General features: G+C 49.4%; 1 long non-coding RNA gene across 2 annotated transcripts; it reads right to left on the minus strand.

Annotated features, from left to right (window-relative positions):
* Positions 1-1,043: 1,043 nt before the first annotated feature.
* Positions 1,044-16,998, minus strand: LOC134739244 (uncharacterized). 2 transcript variants are annotated; one of them, XR_010125855.1, is made up of 3 exons: positions 16,864-16,998; positions 2,869-3,016; positions 1,044-1,490 (listed from the first exon to the last, which is right to left on the minus strand). It is a non-coding gene; the product is annotated as an uncharacterized LOC134739244 (long non-coding RNA). The 2 variants fall into 2 exon arrangements; XR_010125854.1 differs by lacking the exons at positions 1,044-1,490; positions 2,869-3,016 and adding exons at positions 11,162-13,723; positions 13,925-14,037.
* Positions 16,999-18,397: the final 1,399 nt, after the last annotated feature.

Below are 18,397 nucleotides of genomic sequence, written 5' to 3' on the forward strand. Positions count from 1 at the left end.
GAGGAGGTTCCACAGAAAAGGAGAGTATGTGCAAAGGCCCTGGGGTCCAGGCAAGCTCAGCATGCTTGTGGCAGAGAGACAAGGCTGGTGTCACTGGAAGGGAGTGGAAGAGGACAGAGTTGCAGAACCTCGGGTCCCACAGGAAAAAGGGGTCTGATCCTGAGGGGCCTGGGGGGCCAAGCGTGGGGAAGAGTCTAGTTTTCCTTCTCTGGAGAGGGAGAAGGCATTGCAGGGGCCGATCTCATGTGTGCTTTAACAAGATCACTCACTGTCTGCAGTGGTAAGCAGGAAGACATGAACAGAGCAGGGAAAACTTACCTGGTTACCTGGGACCTTGCAGGTGACATTTTATGGATCCCACAAACTGCAAAGTACTGTTAATGCACATGACCTCTAGCCAGCCTCTAACCAGCCCAACTCACCAGCTTGTTGGTCCAACCCAGCTGCTGCCAGTGGCTTGAACCTCCGAGGAGTCCCAAGGACATAATCATGACAGCAGCCCCAAGGGTCAGCCCCAGTGGTCACAGTCCAGATGTGCCAGCTGCTGGGTGGAATTAGGGCTCATCTTTCAGGACTTAAACATATTTCTGAGTGTGTCTGCAAGGCATTTCTGCAAGAGACTGCCATTGAAATTGGCGGGCTGAGTAAAGATGGCCCTGCCCCATGAGGATGGGGAGGGCCTGGATAGAACAAAAGGGTGGAGGAGAGTTGAATTCCTTTGGCCTGACTGCTTGAGCTGGGACACTGGTCTTTTTCCCGCCCTCTTGCTCCAAGTTCTCAGGTCTTTGGACACCAACAAGAATCTATACCATCAGCTCTCAGGCCTTCAGCCTACGCCACTGGCCCTCCTCCATCTCCAGCTTGCAGATGGCAGATTCCCCCCGGGACTCCTCAGCCTCCACAATCGCATGAGCCAAAACCTTATAATAAATCTCTTCATATATGTTTATATATAAATCTCTTTCTATATATAAATCTTTTAAGTATATATTTTATATAAAAATCTCTATATATATTCATATATGTGTTTATGCTTTTCTCTTCTATTGATTTTGGTTTTCTAGAGAACCCCGATGAATATAGCTGCCTTTCTGGCCCAGTTGTGTTTGCTCCACACAGCCCAGAGCAGAGAATTCTGTGCCTGAAGTAGGGCTTGGCTGCAAGCTTCGACTTCACCCTGGAGAATCCTGGGGGTTCAGGCTTTTAACTTAGAAAGAAAAGTTGGCCGGGTGCAGTGGCTCATGCTTGTAATCCCAGCACTTTGTGAGACCGAGGCAGGCAAATCACGAGTTCAGTAGTTCGAGACCAGCCTGGCCAACACAGTGAAACCCCGTCTCTACTAAATTAGCTGGGCGTGGTGGCAGGTACCTGTAGTCCCAGCTACTTGGGAGGCTGAGGCAGGAGAATCACTTGAACTCGGGAGGCGGAGGTTGCCATGAGCCGACATTGCGCCACTGCACTCCAGCCTGGGCGACAGTGCGAGACTCCATCTCAAAAAAAAAAAAGAAAGAAAGGAAAGTAAAGCTCTGACCCTCCCCAGGCTCTGGAATATGCCTTGGCTTCCCCACTTGCAAGGGGAAGAAAGGTCAGATCATCTTCCAAGCCCCTTTGCTGAAATTCCAAGAATCTCTCATGCATCTGTAGTAATAAGGTCTGTTATTGAGTGAGCGCCTACTGTATTCCCCTCATGCTACCTGCCCTGCATGCACTAGCTCACTCCGTCTTCACAAGCTCCTCCCAAGGCAGGTGAGGCTAGCATCCTCATTGAACAGGTGAGAACATCAAGGCACGGAGAACCTGAGTCACTTGCTTCAGGTCACACAGCTGATACGTGGCACCACTGGAATTTGATCTAATGTCTACCTGACCCTGAGTCTGTCCCCTTACCCACTCTCCTATGTGGCTCCTCCATCATTAACCAAAACCCCCAAAATTATGATTGACACCCATTTGTTCATTCATAGAAGATGGACTGAGGTCCACTACATGCCTTGCAGGTGCCAAGACTCCTGTATGTTGAGCAGTGAACACAGCAGACAGAACTTTCTGCCTCCACGAAATTTATATTCTAGTTGAGGGGAGGAAGATAATAAATAAGTAGGTGATATGGCAGAAGGTGAAAAGTGCCATCAAGCAGGGAATAAAGCAGGGAAGGGCAATGGGAAGTCCTGGGGCCAGGATAATACCTTAAGAGCGTGGCCAGGGAGACCGTGTGGAGAAGGTGGCAGAAGTCACATTGGGAAGGAGACGAAGAAGATGGCCCTGCAGATGTCTAGACCTGGAATAGTCATGGCAGGGGGAATAGCAAATGCAAGGCCTGAGGCAGAAGGTGTTGGGGAGCCAGGAGGAGGCTGAGGTGTTGGGGCGGGACCTGAGAGATGGGTGAAGGCAGGGAAGTGTGGGTGTCCGGAGCACATTGGCGCTGACTGTGGGTGAGAGGGGGCTCTGGGAAGGTGTGCAGCAGATGATGTCTTGTGCAGACTCATGCCTTAGGGTCCCTCTGGCTGCTGGAGCTGAAGATAGGCTACTGGGAGACAAGGATGGAGGTAGGAACGCCTTCAAGGAGGCTGCCACAATAATCCAGATGAGTGACAATGGTGGTTCCAGCCAGGGTCGTCAGGGGCCTCTCCACACAGCCTCTCCTGCCTCCATCCCTCTGCCCTGGGAGTAGTTTTAAAGGGGTCTCCGCTGACACTCACTCCCACTGCTGCACCATCTCCCGGGGCTTCCCCCTTCTCTGCCCTCCCCGTGGCATCGGTCATCAAGGCCACAGCTGGAGTCTCTTCCAGACCTTTCAGCTCCACGTCAGGCACAGAGCAGCCACTTGGCAAATGTCAGTGCTCGTTCATCATTATGGAAGGTCCATACTTTGGCAAGAGAGAAAGACATGCAGAAAGAATCCTAGTCCCCAAAAGCTCTGGAGTCAGACAGGTCTGGGTTCCAATCCTGATTCTGCTGCATCCTCTCTGTGGGACCCTGGCCCCATCGTTCTTCTCTCTGAGGCTCAGTGTCCCATCTGTAAAACGAAGAGGGCCACTCAGGGTCACATTCTCCACCCAGAGCTCATCTTTAACTTCTCTTGGGAGATAACCTGACTCACCGGCGCCTACTCTTCAATGTCTCCCCAAACAGGCCCTACAACACATACAGTGCCCCTGCCACCCCCTGGCCACAGTTCGTGGCCACCTCAGGGCTCCGGGCTGCTGCAGCTGAGCACCCCACGAGGACAGGACATGGGCCTCACTCTCCTCCTCTGTGCAACGGGCACCGCACCACCTGGCTCACAGCTGTCTTCAATGATTCCTAGGGATGATGAACACAAAGTGCCTCATCCTGGGCTCAGGATCGGCGAAGCTCCCCATGAGAAAGCTACACAAAGATGGAGGTGGAACTAGAGTGATGTGGCCACAAGCCAAGGAATGCCTGGAGCCATCATAAGCTGGCAGAGGCCAGAAAGGGTCCTCCCTGGGCCCTTTGGACAAAGCACAGCTCTTCCAGCATCTTGATTTTGGACTTCTGGCCTCTAGAACTGTAAGAAAATTAATTTTTGTTATTTTTAAGCCACTAACTTTGTGGTTATTTTTTATAGCAGCAACAGGAAACTAATAACAGTTTTGGTTCACCTAATATTCCTGCATCACTATGATTGTGAATTACAGCTGCTGGCACATCTGTCTTTCCCTCTAGACTGTGAATGTCTTGAATACAAGGACTATGTTTGGGGATCTACAGATAAGTGGGGTTGCCTAACCACTCTGCATTAGAGAAAGTCAGCCCCTGCTGGGCCAGGCTGGAAGAGACTTCAGAAACCGTAGGAACAATCTCCTTAGGTCAGGACCAGAGGGTGGCAGGTCTTGAACCCAGAGCCCTAGACCCCACCCACAGCTCCTGCCAAGCAGACCTGCAGCCCCCCAAGGGCACATCACCTTTTCAGCCAGCAATTTAAGGCCCTGCCTGAGTGCAGACTCAGAGAGAGGGAGAGAAGGAGACAGGAGACTTGAGGATCTCGATGGACTTGTGGTTCATTCAGTCAAGTCTTTGAGAGAGAGTGCATTTTATTAGCACCAAAGAATTGAGTGCTGTGATTCATGAGACTCAGAAAGAATTGGCTCCATGCCCTGTGCCCATTGACAGGTGAGCTGGAATTATAGGCTGGTGGAGAGAGTTTGCCTGTGGGTTTCTGGGAGGGAAGTGAACTACTTATGCCAGCCACTCTCTCCACCCCCCACACACAACATCTTCCAAGTGCATCTTCTGATGCCACACTCCAATCTCTATGCCAGGTGGGAGACGCCCTGCAGTTTGTTGCCTCCTGCCTCTTTCTGGCAAAGCTTAGACTAAGGCCTCCAACATGGTTCCAGTGTCTTGTCATGATGGCTTCTGGTCAGCCCCAGGATGTGGTAGCCCTGGGGAAAGCCTTGGGGTCCCCTCTGATGCCCCAAAAAATCATTCATAGTGATTAAGGGAGGTTATTGCTCAGTATGTGCTCGATTGACATTGGATGGATGAATGGATAGATGGGTGAGTGGGTGGATGGGTGGATGGATGGATGGGTAGGTGGGTGGGTGATTTCATGGATGGATGGATGGATGGATGGATGGATGGATGGATAGATGGAAGGATGATGGATGGATGAAAGGAAGGAAAAATAAATGGATGGATAGATGGGGGTGGATGAATGAATGGATGGGTGGGTGGATGGATGGATGGATAGAAGGATGGATGGATGGATAAATGGAAGCAAGGAAAAATAAATGGATGGATAGATGGAGGGGCGGAAGGATGGATGAAGGGATGAGTGGAAGGAAAAATAAATGGGTGGATGGATGGATGCATGGATGCATGGATGGGTGGATGGATGGAAGGAAGGGTGAGTGGGTGGGTGGGTGTATGGATGAACAGAAGGAAGGAAGGGAGAAAGGAAGGATGGATGGAAAGATGAATGGGTAGGTGGGTAAGGAAATGCATGAATGAAAAAATGAGTGGATGAGTGAATGAGTGAATTACTTCAAAGTTAAACAACCCCAGTTTCAAATTATTTTCCCACTAACATCTGTGTGACTTGTTCAAGTTACTTCTCACCTCGAGCCTCAGTTTCCTCAGTTGTAAAATGGGGGTCATATTGCCCAGCTGATAATGCTCATCCATAAAATGAGAGTGATGGTGCTGTGAGTTCTAACAACATTATGCATATAAAGAGACTGGTCCAATTTTCATCACACGCTTCTCAGAGTCTCCTGGAAGTGGCAAATCTGGCACACAGTAAGTCCTCAGGAATAATGAGTTAGCCTTAAGTCAGCTTAAGGGGGATGACTTTTAGGCCTCAAATCACCTGGTTCCCCTGAGGTCTCTGAAAGCCCTTTCCTCTATGAAGGTGGAGAGAATTTCTGATGTTGACTTCCCCTGTAGGGTGAGAGGAGCCAAGTTGGAGCATGTACCCTGCCTCCTTCAAGGTCATGTCCAACACCACCCCAAGCTTTGTCCTCTAGGGGACCCAGAGCATGCACTTCCCAGCTGACCTCTCCACAAGTAGGACCTGTAAAAGTAGCAGCCCTTTTCCTCTACCACCCCCAGAATTGGAGAAGAGGGCACAGCAAGAACAGAAACAGGCCAGTGCACTCTACCACTCTAGAGGACCAGAAAAGTTTCCTGCCATCCCAACCATCAGCAAAGGGAATATTTGGGGGCTTGAGGAATTTTCCAACTGGGCTTCAAATCCACAATTCTTGCGCACGATGCAGGAAAACGTACAGGCTTAGGAGTCAGGCAGAACTCACATTGGCTCACAGGGTGTATACGCCACTCCAAAAGATTGTGTGAGCTGTCATGTGCCAAAGAGATGTGAATTATGAAAAGTGTTCTACTGCGTAAGAATAGAAATTCTCAACCCATCACCCAGGACACAGGCTGAGTGTCCCCAGTGTGAGCAACAGAGGTCACTTGAGTGAGCCTGGTGGATGAAAAAAGGTGTGAAATCATTGTTCTCAGCTCTCCGCCTGTCCTATTATAGCAAGCATCAGAGGTTCTGCTGGGAAGACCTGCCATATTCTGGGATAAAGCTGCCCCATTGCAAAGTCCCGAAGGGTTAGCCCATAAATGGTCCCAGCTCTTCCTATCCAATCCTTCCTTCTAGAATAAAACAGCAGAGGACTTTCTTCTCCCTCCAGATGCATCCTCTAACAGGGGCCCCAGGAAAGGGCTCCCAGAATAATTGAATAATCCCAGACGAGTGTGAACAGCAGTTGAGGAGGTGTGTAGAGGAGGAACCCAAGGTGAAATTTATTTCTGTCAACTGGTGGTCTATTTCCCTGATACCATTTCCTTGTATACAGATAAGGAGTTATCTTAAATGACCATGTCTTTTTCAATTTGTACTTAACAGTCAATCCCATTTTCCTTATATGATACTATCGCAGCTGGATGAAAAATGCATTCAATAATCCCTAAGGATCTTCATATATCAATATCAAATGGTCTGAAATTGACCTGTTATAAAATCCAGTCCTTCAAGCTAGCAAAAGACTAAATCAAAAAGAAGCAAATTTTAGCATTCACAGTGTTTTGCGTAAGCTGAATGCTCCAGCACCAAAGCCCATGTTTTCCAGGGCCTTAAAGAGAATAAATGCTTATCCATTAAAAAAAAAATTGTCTGAAAGGTATATCTGGATTATTGATACATCCGCCTAATGAATGGAGCTTCTTCAAGGGTCACACCTGGCAGAAATACTAATGAGCAGGGGGTGTTAACAATATCCTTCCAGTGAAAGTTCATAGGAACCCCAGGTTTGTGCTCCAAGCTGAAAAATGTTGTGGAGCCCTTGGGGATGGAAACATCAGGAGAGAAGGCGCAGATGTGCACTTCACAGAATTGTCTGTTTGTGTGTCTTGATCCCTTCTCAGTAGTAAATACATAATAGGTATTCTCCCAAAGCTTATTTGATGGCTTGATGCGAGCGGTTAAACTAAGAGGGGTTAGTTCACAGCTCTTCATCCGCTCTTAGCAAGTCATCAGGAGTTCTACTGGGGAGAGCAATTTTCTTCCTGGCTATATAGCTGGTGTGCTCTAAAGTCTCCCAGATTCACTGTCTTAATTGAAAGAAACTGACGCCTGTAATCTCAGCTCTTTGGGAGGCAGAGGCAGGCGGATTACTTGAGGTCAGGAGTTCAAGACCAGCCTGGCCAACATGGGGAAACCCTGTCTCTACTAAAAATACAAAAATTAGTCAGGCATGGTGCCATGCACCTCTAGTCCCAGTTACTCAGGAGGCTGAGGCAGGAGAATCGCTTGAAACCTTGAACCCGGGAGGCAGAGGTTGCAGTGAGCTGAGATCTTGCCACCACACTCCAGCCTGGGTGACAGAGCAAGACTTTGTCAAAGAAAGAGAGAAAGAGAGAGAGAAGGAAGGAAGGAAGGAAGGAAGGAAGGAAGGAAGGAAGGAAGGAAGGAAGGAAGGAAGAAAGGGCTAAATTGTATCTTATTTAATTTTCAGAAGACCCTTCTGACATTACAGATGAAGAAATGGAAGGTCAGGGCAGTAGTGGGGCTCTCACAGGGCCACATCCCTAGTGGCGGAGCTTGAGTTCAAGCCCAGGCTCTCTGAACCCAGAGATTATGCCCATAACCACTGCACAGTTCACTGCAGGAGGTGCTTAATTAATATTTGCCACTTAGAGGAGTGGGAGCGAATGGAAGGGGGAGGAGAATGGTGGCACTAATGATGCCTCAAAGAGTCTGGGCTTCTCAGGGTCAGAGACAGGAAGGTAAGGTCCCCATTGCTGGGGCAATCAGGGTAGGCTTCATGTAAAAGGTGGGTTAACCAGGGCCCAAAAGGGGACGGATGCTGGAAGGGTTCTGTTTGGTGCCCTGATGTCTCACCCTTGCTACCAGTTTGGCAACATGCTGGAATCTGCAGGGAACCAGGATATAGAAGACGTGGATATTGTCCTCAGGCAGATCCAGGTTAGGAATCTGATCGCCACAGAGATGGGACAGAATGGCAACCTCCAAGTTGAAGGTAAGCTCCCTTTTACAGAAAGATGGGAGATATAGGGGAACCAGACAGGCTGGGTCCAAATTCCAGCATGACCACCCTCAAGCCTGTGACCCTGGGCAACTGACATCACCTCCCTGAACCTCACAGGTTGGTATCTGGAAAGCAGGGCAACAAAACCAACCTTGAGTGATGGTGAGCCCAAAAAAATCACATGGGAGAAATGCCCAGCGCTTATCAAGCGCTCACAAAACAACACTGGCTCCTTTCTTATTCTGTAGGGAACATCAGCTCCATGAGGCCAGAGATGGCATCTGCCTTGTTCTCTGCTGGGTCCCCAGTGCCAGACACAGGCAGTGCTCAGTGAATAATCAACTAACAGGTGGACAGATGGACGGACAGATGGATATGGAGTGACCCAAGCTCCAAACATCCCATCTGAGGGACAATGTCCTACAGTCCCCGTCCCCTCCCAGGGAAAGCGTCCTCCTGTACTTTTAACCAGGGAATCAGCCTTGGGGATGGGGGTCCTGTGATCCCCAGCCCCAGGCCCTCTCCAGGCTCTTCTGGCTGTTTCACCATAAAGTGCCCAGGTCACCACAAATCCCCACACAGATCTCCAAAGTGTATGAGGACTGGAAATCCGAGAAACTGGAAGTAGCAGCCACATATCAAACCTGACACATCCTTATCCAACGCTCAAGGATTTGATGAGCCAAACTCCTGTCCACAGGAGGGTGGGAGCAGGCAGTGGCAGGGTGGTGGGAGCAATGAAAGGGTAGCAGAGCTGCCCCCAAAACCTTTATTCAATAAATATCTGGGTACAGGATAACAAGCACAGCCAACAGCCATCAGCACTCACTGTGCACCAAACGCCGTGGTGTGTAGTTTGTAGGCACTTGCTCTCCTACTCATCACAGCACACACCTTGACAAAGACTACTATTTCTTCACTCCTCATAAAGGGGAAACTGAGGCACAGGCATTAAGGAGCCTTCCAAGGTTGCACAGCTAGCCAACGGTAGACAGGGATTCGAACTCAGTCTGATTTCACCATTGCCCACCATGCTACGCACACACTCCTCTGTGCCAGGCCTCACTTGGTGTTTGGAAGACACAGATGAAAGATGAGGCTGAGCCTTCTTGGATTCTCCCATTCAGCAGAACGGGCACTGGCTACAATTCTGCAGACATATTGGTATGTCATGGTATATTCATGTATCCATCACGAATGCTTTGGTGGAGGTGAATATGAAGCTGTTGGAGCAGAAGCAAAGAGGGCTTCCTGGAGGAGGTGGCATCTAAGGTCTAAGTCATAATAGTAGTAATTGCCACATTTACTGCAAGCTTCCCAGGAAATGGATAAAATGCTAACACTTCACTTGCCAAAGGATAGGGATCTGGTCCAAAAAATGGTGTCCTGTTAGCCTTTTCACTTCTTTTTTCTTTTTTCAGATGGTGTTTTGCTCTGTCGCCCAGGCTGGAGTGCAGTGGCACGATCTCCCCTCACTGCAAGCTCCGCCTCCTGGGTTCACGCCATTCTCCTGCCTCAGCCTCCCAAGTAGCTGGGACTAGAGGTACCCACCACCACACCCGGCTAATTTTTTTGTATTTTTAGTAGAGTTGGGGTTTCACCGTGTTAGCCAGGATGGTCTCAATCTCCTGACCTCGTGATCTGCCCACCTTGGCCTCCCAAAGTGCTGGGATTACAGGCATGAGCCACTGCGCCTGGCCAGCCTTTTCACTTCTAACCATGCAACACTCTCTGACAGCTTCTTGTCTGGTTCAGAATAAAACCCAGACTCTGCCGCAGTCTGCATGTGATATGCTCCATGCCCATCTCATGGTGCTCTCCCCTTTACCCACTCCACTCCAGCCACACTGGCCTTCTTCCTCTGCCTTGAACACTTCTAGGTCTTGTCTGCCCCTGCACCGCTACATGTGCTGTTCCTCCTGCCTAGAACGGCATTTCCCCAGTTCTCAAGTAATCAGCCTCCTCTTTGGATCTCAACCCAAAAGTCCTCTCCTTGCAGAGCCCTTCTCTGTCCAGCCCTGTAATGGAAAGTAGCTGCCCCCCAGGTCCCCAGCTACGTTTATGCCCTTGGGAAACATACAACTTACAGATGTTTTATAGAGTTGTGTCTTGGCTTGTTTGAGCTGTCTCCCCCATTAGACCTTGGACTCTGGGAGGGCAACAGTTACAGTTACCAAATCTGTCCCAGTCATTGCTCTATCCTCAGTGCCTGGCATGCAGCAGGTGCTCAATACAGACTTGGCAAATGAATGAATGAATGAATGAACTAATGGCTTCCACATTTGAAGAACTGACATCAGGCAGAGGACTCAGACCTCAGGCTTCCCTTGTGTAGTTCTGAGAAACTGAGCCAGAAGAAATGAGAGGGGTAGGCGCAGCAGTGTCATTACGAGTGTGATCTATTCTGTGAAAGAGGGGATCAGGGATGACTTCCTGGAGACACAGCCCAGCTGGGCCCTGACATGACCAGGAATGTGCTAGATCAAGGGAACAGAGGCCACAGGGTCTTTCTTCCACATCACGTGTTTTTCCAAGCGTGTTTTCCCAGGACCACCTGCATTAGCATCTCTAGGAAGGGGAAGGCGGGTACTTTAAAAATGCAGGTACCTAGGCCACCCTCCCTAGCCTTGTGAATTAGAATCTCCAGGGTTGGGGCCTGGGCATCTGCATTCTCAACAGCTCTCCTACGAGGCTCTGAGCACAGCAGAGTTTGAGGAATACTGTAGTTCTGAAAGTCAGCCAGAAAATCGGGTCTGAAACTATGCCAAGGAGCAAGCCGATGACACCCGATCCAGAGGTCTAGTACCCCTCACCCCCAGATCTTTCTCTCTCTCTCTGCCCGAAAGTGGCACATCTCAGTGCAGCCCTTCCTCCCCTGGGTCACTGGAAAGACCCTGAAAACCCTTCCCTGCTTGGTTCAAAAGGACTTGGGCTGCCCCTGGGTCTCCATAGCCACACCCCAAGAACCTGCTAAATCAGAGAATGATCTGCAAACACAAAGCAAACATCACTCATCCTGTTTGGTGGTGGGAGAGCTTTTCTTTTCTAAAGAGAAAAAACAATCTCTGATGATTGACTGCATTTTTGCATCTTCCAGCCATTTGTTGCCATGTAATATAGACATTTGCCTGTCAACAAAAATGCCGTCAGTTTTACAAACACGCTTCTTCTACTGGCTTCCTTGGGGGGAGTGTTTTGACTGGCTTCACTTGTTGAGTGTCTGTGCATTGCTCTGCCCCAACCAGCTGCAATACAGACTCGGGCTGCCCAGAGTTTCTCTTCCCAGCAAGTCTCCCTCCCTTTGGAGCAGTAGAATCCAACCACCATAGTTACTGGGTCCATGAGAAGCAGGGGCAGGAGAAAGAACTCAGATCTGGAATTCAATGCTTGGGCAAATTGCTTTCCTTCTCTGGGCCCCAACCGCCTCTGTAAAATGGAAATCAGCCTTGAATCTCCCTTGGGAAGATTAAAGAAGATCATAAAAGTCATCACAGTTTCCATCTTGCTCTCTTGGATCACGCATTCTGGGGGAAGCCAGCTGCCATTTTGTGAGGATGCTCAAGCAGCCCTGAGGACAGACCATGTGAAGATCCAGAAGAACTGAGGCCCCTGATCAAAAGCCAGCCATGAGTGAGCCACCGTGGAATTAGAGCTTTCAGCCCTGGTCAGGACTTCAGATAACTGTAGCCCCAGACACACGACTGCAACAGCAAGAGAAATTCTAAGCCAAATCCATCCAATGAAGCTGCTACCAAATGCCCAATACACAGAAACTATGAATGATAATAAATGCTTATTGTTGTTTTAAGCTACTAAGTCTTAGGAGTGATTGGTTTCACATCAACAGATAACTGACATACACAGTAACTGACAGATATATACCCAAAGATAAATCATCACCAATATTGATTGTTTCTTGTGTGCCAGGTACTGTGCTCAGTAATTTACATACATATCTCATTCCGTCCTTACTCCATCCTGCAAGGCAGATGCCAGTATGAGGCTTGTTTTACAGATAAGGAAACCGAGGCTCAGAGAGATGCGGCAACCTGCCCAAGGTCACACAGCCTGAAATTGGCAGAGGCAGGATTTGAACCCCGGTCCCTCTGACCCTAGAACCAAAATTCTGAATTACTACACTACACGGCATTCCAGATATCCATATAAATTATTATTATCACTAGTATTAACTTCTAAAGGGGTGCTTTTCTCAGTGGGAGGACTTAGAGTAAAAGCAAATTGCCTTTGAGCCCTTCAATCCTCTGTGGTTAATCAGAAAAACTCCAGACCTCTCCTGCTCTCAGAACCTGAAGTCGGGCAGCTGCAGGTGACTGTGAGGAGGAGGAAGGAGGCACAGAGATGGGTGGGATTCCCAGGACAGTGCAACAGGAACAGCCTGTCTGCTGCCTGCCGGGGCTGCAGGGGTTAAAGAGAACCACCTGGCTGCAAGAAAATCTCTCCAACGGTGTTAGAGCAGGGGAAAAAGGCAAAATGATTGTAAATTCCGCCAGGGGAATTCTGCCATGAATCCGGCTCACCTTTCGAAGACCCCCCCGCTGCCGCCCACCGCCCCGCCTGAGAGGATAACTGACCTTTGGAGGGAAATAATGAAAAGAAGAAATTCCTTGGAGAAAATAATGTGTCCGGGCCCCAGTAATGAGATCGGCTCCTTTTATGTTGCCATGGAGACAGCAGTCATTTTATAATACAAAATACATGAATAGGTGCGGGCGGGCGCAGCCTCGCCAGCCCAGGCGGGGGTCATGGGCAGTATTCGGGGGGTAGGTTAGCCTTTTGCAGGCTGTGGTCTGGGGGTCGGGAAAATGGCTGGGGTCAGGGGCCACTGTGCCTCACTTCCCCAGAAAAGCAGGCCTGGCTCCTGGGGCCTTCCCAGGCTGGGGCCTTGGGACTCAGAGAGGGGCTGGGAGCCTGATGGGTGACAGCAGCCTCCATGACTGCTGGGAGCAGGGGGGGCCCAGGCTCTGGCATATTCATAACATTAACCACAAGGCCCACCTTTCTTGGCTGTGCCTGCTGCGTAACCTAAGACAAGGTTTTTCTGCAGCTGTCCTATGAGGGAGAGGATTGTAGCTCTGTTTTACAGATCAGGAAACTGAGGCATGGAGAGGCAAATCAACTTGATCAATGTCACACAATAGGGATTTCAGCCCAGATACGGCTAGAGCTGAAGTTTTGTGTTAAGACCAGGAACTCTGGGTGTCAACTGGGAGGCTGGCACAAGGGAAACTTTCCGGGTGCTGAAAATGTGCTATTTCGTAATGGGTGGTGTATACATGTAAAAATGCATTGCACTGCTCTCTTACACTCTGTATACTTGACAGTTTGTACGTTAAATCTCCTTTTTAAAGCGTGAGTGTGTGTGTGTTTACTACAACATGAAGCCAGATCTACACTGAGACCCCAGCCCAAGCCCCAGCTTCATGTGTGACCTTGGCAGGTGGCTTCCTCCTCCGAGTCCCCCTGTCCTGTCCTTGCCTGTAAAATGATGAGATATGGTACCCATCTCCTAGGGTTGTTGAAGGACGTTATGCACGGGATGGACTGGGTGCAGGACTTGGGCCGGAGGGAACCCAGACATGCTGCTGAATGTCATCTCTCTCTCCTGATGTGTTTCCAATGTTATAATGAAGATGGCGACAGGAAAAGCCGGTGGGGTAAGAAGACTTCTAGAGAAAGACCTGGAAGAGAGGAGGGAAGGGAAACTGGAGCTGAGAGAGGAAGAAGGGGAAGAGGAAGGAGACAGGGAAGAGAAAGAAGGAAAGGAATACACGAATGGGGAAGAGGAGGAAGAGTTCAGGGTGGGGAGAAGAGGCAGCGAATGAAGAAAAGAGGCAGCCGGGAAAAGCGTTCGGAGCCGGGAGTCCAGGAGAACCACGCACTTTTCTGCTGTGTGTCCTTGGAGAAAGCGCTGTCCCTCTCTGAGTCATGGCTTCCTCATCTGTAAAAAGATTACCCGAGAGGTCCTCGGAGCATAGAGTAGGTACTCGGGCTGCTGAAAAATAAGAGAGAAAGTAGAGGAAGGGCTGAGGGTGGTAGGGCTGCTCTTCCTCAGAGCATGAATTTAGCCCCCATCCCCAGGCAGTGGCCGCCACTCTCTGTCCATTCCTTGTCCTTGAAAGCCAGCTCAGAGATCTGCCACCAGCCATGGGAACAGCAGGCCAGTTCCAGCAGAGACCCTCGAAGGGAAATGCAGTGACAGCCCTTAAAATAACAGCTCCGGTCAGCTTTTTATAGGGCTGAGACTGAGTAGGTAGTGCAGGAACTAGTTATAGGGATCTTTGTCTGCAAAGAGAAATTAGGACAGGCGAGCATGGTGGCTGCAGAGAAGCTGAGGTCTTTTCCAGAGGGAAAGCATGGAAAAATGAAGTCACACGTCACCCAGGGGGCTGGCCTACAGCCAGAGCCAAGCTATGGGCTCATCTGGCCCCAGGTTCTGCCCAGTGCTCACCTTCTGAAGGTGGCCTACCTGGGACTCGTCCCTTTGTCTGTCTGGAAAATGAGCTTAACTGCCAAGCACTTCCTGTGCCAGCCCTGCTGAGCACTGCACATCTGTTATCTTATTTAAGCCTCATGACATACGTTCATCCCCATTTTACAGATGAGAAAACTGAGGCTCAGAGAGGTTAAGAAATATGCCCAAGGTCACTCAGCTGGTGAGAGGCCTGGCCGGGATTTGAGCTCACATCTGCCTCACTCAGAAGCCCATATTCCTGACACTGACATTCTCCCTCCTTGCCACCTCCCTGAGAAGAGAGAGGCAGCCCAAACCCAGCCTATAGTCGCATCAGTACGGGGCACTATAATGCAATGTCCTTGCCGTTGACCCCAAGCCTCTGAAATCTGGGTCAGGGAGTCTGGGGTGAAACAGACCAAAGCCCAGGGTTTGGGAAAAGTAAATGTTATATTTGAGGGCACTGGTATCTGGACCAATTGGATGCGTCTCAGAAAAAATTCCATTTTGTTCATCAGTAACCCCAGAGAAAAATGTCTTGGGGCAAAAAGGAAATGTCAGAACAGGCCTGCTAGCAAGAAGACAGAACAATCTTTTCATTCCTGTGTTCTGCTACATGTTGCCGATGAAGAAGCTGGTTAAGTTAAATATGAGACGTTTCCAGCCAAGATTGGTAGGAGCCGGTTTCCAAGCTCAATTTTGCCACTGACTGTCAGCGTGATACAAACCTTAGTTTCCCCACCAGCAAATTGAGAACTAAAGAGATCTTTAAGATTCCTTTCCATTTTAAATGTGTTCAGTCCCCACGACAACCTTGAGAGGCCAAACTGGCCCGGCTGTCCCCATTGCACGCAGCGGAAACTAAGGCTCAGGAAGGGCACAGGGCTAGCCCCCAGTCTCATAGTGGCTTCAAGCTGGACTCAGCCTTAGAGTTCCTGCTTGGACCACAAAATTCAGCTCCCGTGGCTAACTGCCCCCTGCACCATGAGAGCCTAGCAACCTTGCAGAGCAATGGGTCCCTTTCAAGGGTCTGGCTCCTCTCAGCCTGGGGCCGGATGGTGTCACGGAGACATCTGGGGGCATTCTGGCAACCCCCTCAGCCTCTGGGTCTCTGAGACATCCTGGGCCGTGGCGCACATCTGGCTAGTTGGCTGGAACCACAGCAAACATCTGTGGGAAGGGAGGGAAGGGAGGAAGGAAGCTGGTGCTCCCAGGGTCTGAGGGACAGAGTCCTGGCCCTGCTCCAGAGAGCCAGGTAAGCACTTTGGCTTCAGGTTTTGGAATGTGTCTATGAGTCAGTGCATGCACACACATGGTATACGTGTGTGCACGTGTGTTCGTGTAAGCACTGTGTCCATCATGTGTTGTATGTGCATGCATGTTGTATATGCATGTGTTCTTGTGCTGCATCCATGTCTTTGTGTGTGTGTTGTCTGTGTGTTTGCATGCACACATGTATTGTGTCCGTGCTTGCTTGTGTGTACATACATGGATAGGTGGATGTGTCTAGGTGTATGTAACAGGGATGTATAGCAGCAAAGACTGAGCTTGAATTCCAGCCCCACCACTTCCTGGCTGCGTGACCCTGAACCAGTTAGTGTACCTCTCTGGGTCACTAACAATAGCACCCACCCCATTCAGCTCATGAGGCTTTGGGGAGCTAACCCACGAAGACCAATGAACACTGGCCCACAGCAAAGGCTGCCTAACTGGCTGCGATTATTCCGCTTCTTTTCCTGCCGGCTGCGTCTCTGGGTGCTGCAAAGATCCAGCCATCAGGGCCGGCTGCCTGTTGATGGGCCTGCATGCCGCCCCCCGTAAATTCAGGAATCGCCTGCCGCAGGAATGCCATATTTCTATCATCTCCCAGACAGCGTCAGCCTTCTCTGAGCTGTTTCCCTTTGGCTCACAGCCAGGTTTAAGAGTTTTACGAAAATTCCCAAGACCTTTAGCCGTCTCGCCTTGAGAAGACAGGGCTGCTGGGCTGGGGAGAAAATGAGAGGCTACTGAAGGCAGGAAGCAGGCTGCATTCCTGGTCCCAAGGAGGTACGGCTGGCGGGAGGCTCAGAAAGCCCAGGACATTCTTCTCCAAGTTAAAAATACGCAGCACGTCAGCTGGAGTAAAGGCCTCTGCAACCTAAATCTATTCCAGAAAGTGTAAAGGTACAGCAGCATTGATATTTCAGGCTAAGAGGAAAAAAAGGTCGTTCGGTCCCAACACTGAAGGCTCCCAGCCGACCTGTGTCCTCCGCACCGTCACCCCTGACAGCAGTGTTCCTTCCACCAAGTCCGCGCATTCTTAGCGACATTCTCCAATGCACAGCACCCAGATCTGGGGTTCAAATCCCAGCTCCACCCCTTACTCACTGTGTGTCCTCTGGAGACTTGCTCTACCTCTCTGAGCCTCAGTCCTTTCAACTTTAAAATGGGAACAAGAAGGCATTCCTGAAGAGGTGAGCTGAGGGTTAACAGAGATGGTGTCTGTGAAGCGGAGCCTGGTCTCCTTCTAAACTCAGGCAGGGCCTACCCCTGGGTGAGCTCCGCCTCTCCTGACACACACACTTGTTTGAGGGGCAGGGAATGCCCCAGGCTCGGGAGTCAGGAGGTCTCAGCTGTGTTTGCTATGTGGCTTTAGGCAAATCACTGAACTTTTCTGTGTGACACTCCCACTTCCCCATCCCTGAAATAAGATGGTTGAACTGGATCAGTAAGTCCCAAAAAGAGGTTTAAACACCCCAGTGGCTGGGAGATGGTGGTACACAGGCATAAAACTTTTTGTTTTTAATTCTCAAATATTTATTTTTATGTGTATTAAAAATATCATCACTTCCAATTTGGGATGTCATGGATATTGTTGCTAAGGCTGAGGCTAAAATCTTTTTTAAGTGAGTTAGTGTAAAGTGGATTTAAAGAACGACGTTGGGTTAATAATGGAGCAAAAACTACCATTAGTAGGTGGTAAAAAATGGGGTAAAAACTACCATTAGGTGGCCATGAAAGACCGAGATTGGGGGATATTTCACAGAGAAGGTAGTCTCAACCCCTGGCTTCTCTCCTTCTTGGTTTTGATATTATAAGTAAGGACCTGGCACAGTGGCTCATGCCTGGAATCCCAGCACTTTGGGAGACCAAGGCAGGAGGATCACTTGAGGCCAGGAATTTGAGACCAGCCTAGGCAATATAGTGAGACCGCATCTCTACAAAAAATTTTAAAAATAGCCAGGTGTGATGATGTGTGTCTGCAGTCCCGGCTACTCAGGAGGCTGAGGCAGAAGGATCACTAGAGCCCAGAAGTTGGAGATTGCAGTGAGCTAGGATTGCACCCCAGCACTCCAGCCTGGACTACAGAGCTAGATTCTGTCTCTAGAAAAACTAAAAAATAAAATTATGGGTAAGTCACGGCATCTATGAGCCTTAGTTTCCTAGTCAGTGAAATAGGGATAATAAACGGTGCCCCCCAAGGCCACGAGGAAGGTCTAATGAGAAGATGGCTTGCAAAGCACCTGACGAGATGCCTGGCAAGTAACAGATGCCCAGAAGAGTGACTGTTATTGCAGAACTTGTATCATAAGCCTAAAAAATTAATCATGATATCCTGAATTACTATTAATTGTATTATTATTATTTTCCAGACACTGTTCCAAGCACTTTACATGAATACAGCAGTGATCATTTATGAAGCACTGATTGTGTAACAGGCCCCAACCACATTTTATCTCATTTAATAGCTCTGTAGTTCACACAAACGGCTCTGTAGTTCACACTTCCAACAGATGGTTATTAAGCATTTACTTGATTCAAGACACGGAAGATTCCAGAGTAAACAAGCCAGGAGAATCCCTGCCTGGTGAGGCTTCAGTGATACAAGGGCTATTTTACAGCTGAGAGGTCTTGGAGATGA

The sequence above is a fragment of the Pongo pygmaeus genome, chromosome 23 (assembly GCF_028885625.2).
Source record: "Pongo pygmaeus isolate AG05252 chromosome 23, NHGRI_mPonPyg2-v2.0_pri, whole genome shotgun sequence".
In the NCBI taxonomy this organism is placed as follows: domain Eukaryota; kingdom Metazoa; phylum Chordata; class Mammalia; order Primates; family Hominidae; genus Pongo; species Pongo pygmaeus.